This window comes from Arachis hypogaea, chromosome 18 (assembly GCF_003086295.3).
Source record: "Arachis hypogaea cultivar Tifrunner chromosome 18, arahy.Tifrunner.gnm2.J5K5, whole genome shotgun sequence".
Lineage (NCBI taxonomy): Eukaryota > Viridiplantae > Streptophyta > Magnoliopsida > Fabales > Fabaceae > Arachis > Arachis hypogaea.
In genome coordinates this window covers 33,034,835-33,036,905 of record NC_092053.1, presented here as the reverse complement: position 1 = coordinate 33,036,905, position 2,071 = coordinate 33,034,835, and the positions used below count along the sequence as shown (strand labels likewise).

The 2,071-nt window shown below is 42.5% G+C and overlaps 1 non-coding gene across 1 annotated transcript; it reads right to left on the bottom strand.

Annotated features, from left to right (window-relative positions):
* Window positions 1-527: 527 nt before the first annotated feature.
* Window positions 528-631, bottom strand: LOC112774609 (small nucleolar RNA R71). Its single transcript, XR_003189087.1, has one exon. It is a non-coding gene; the product is annotated as a small nucleolar RNA R71 (small nucleolar RNA).
* Window positions 632-2,071: the final 1,440 nt, after the last annotated feature.

Genomic DNA, 2,071 nt, shown 5'->3' with positions numbered 1-2,071 from the left:
TTCATAGACTTAGAAGGGAAGCAAGAGGGAAGAGAGTAGTGGGAGAAAAGGAATCTGAAGGAGAATCTGAGGACAATTTTGAGGAAGCTTTAGATCTCAACATGGATAGAGAAGTTCACAACCATGAGAGAGCTGATGGAAACGATGCCATTCCTGAGAGGAGGGTTCTTAGTTCATACATAAACCCAACCTCTGAGAATTGTGGTAGTAGCATCCAGAAACCACCCATTCAGGCCAACAATTTTGAGCTCAAGCCACAACTAATATCACTTGTGGAGAATCATTGTTCCTTTGGAGGAAGTGCTAATGAAGACCCAAACCAACATCTCACAAAATTCCTGAGAATTTGTGACACTGTGAAGTCCAATGGAGTCCAGGAAGATGCCTATAAACTGCTTTTGTTCCCATTTTCACTTAGGGACAAAGCAGCTAAGTGGCTGGAATCATTCCCAAGGGGGAGTCTAACAACATGGGATGAGGTGAAAAGCAAGTTTCTGGCAGGTTTCTACCCTCCACAAAAGGTCAATAGGCTTCGATCTGAGGTTCAGACTTTTAGACAACAAGATGGTGAAACTCTCTACGAGGCATGGGAGAGATTCAAGGACTTGACAAGGAAATGCCCACCAAACATGTTCCATGATTGGGTGCAATTGCACATCTTCTATCATGGGCTCTCTTATGAATCAAGGAAGGCTGTAGACCATTCATCAGGAGGTTCATTGAACAGGAAAAAGACTGTGGAAGAAGCCATTGAAGTGATCGAGACAGTGGCTGAGAATGAGTACTACTATGCATCAGAGAGGCACAACACTAAGGGAGTCATGGAGCTGAACCATGTTGATACAATTCTAGCCCAAAACAAGGTGTTTGCCAAGCAACTAGCAGAGCTTACCAGGCAATTAGAAACAAAGCAAGTGGCTGCAATACACACACAAGATCAAGAGGAAGTAAGCATTGAAGGAGGTGATTGGGATGAGGCTAACTATGTGGGAAACCAACAAAGGCAATCATATGATCCACATTCCAACACTTACAACCCAGGCTGGAGAAACCACCCAAACTTTGGGTGGGGAAACCAACAAACCCAACCACAAAACCACAAACCTTACAACCACAACCAACATAACAATTCCACATACCAAAACTCCAACCAAAGATCATACCAAGCCACACAAAACACTTACCCCCAACCATCATATCATGGCCAAAATAATCAACATACCCAACCTAATCCGAACCAACAATTTCAAGATCAATTAAACCGGATAGAAGGAATGATGGCAACCATGAGTCAAGACATAATTGAATTGAAGAGCTTCAGGGATGATGTGAGAACTACCTTAAGAAACCATGGTGAAAAACTCAAGAGGATGGAATCTCAAGTAGGAGAGCTATCTCAACAGGCACCCAAATCAACTGCAGTATTCCCTAGTGACACAGAAAAGAATCCTAAAGGGGAACAAAAGAGAGTAAGATGGGAAGAATGCAAGGCCATCACCATATTGAAGGAAGTCTCAGAAGAAGAAGGAATCAGGCCCTCAGAGCAGGAACCAGAAATCTTGAAGGAAGGTGTGGAAGAAGTTAAGCAGGAAGGTGGAACTGAGCAAGCCAAGGAACTGCAAAAAGGCATGATGGAAATATACCATCCAAAAGCACCATTTCCTGAGAGGTTAGGAGGAGGTGAAAAAAGGAAAACCTATTCAAGGTTTCTAGAGACATTTAACTCTCTTCATGTCAATATTCCCTTTCTTGAGATTCTTCATCAAATGCCCACACACATCAAGTATTTAAAGGAATTGTTAAGCAAGAAAAGAGTTTTGAAGGGAGGACAAACGGTAACAATGAACAAAGAATGCAGTGTTCTCATCAAGAAGGACACACTCTCTAAGAAAACGGACCCAGGAAGTTTTCATATCCCTTGCATCATAGGGGAAACAAGAATTGACAGAGGATTCTGTGATCTAGGAGCTAGCATAAATGTGATGCCTCTAACTCTTATGAAGAGGCTACAACTGAATGAGGTGAGATCCACTGATGTAATCATACAACTGGCTGACAAAACTCAGAAGCA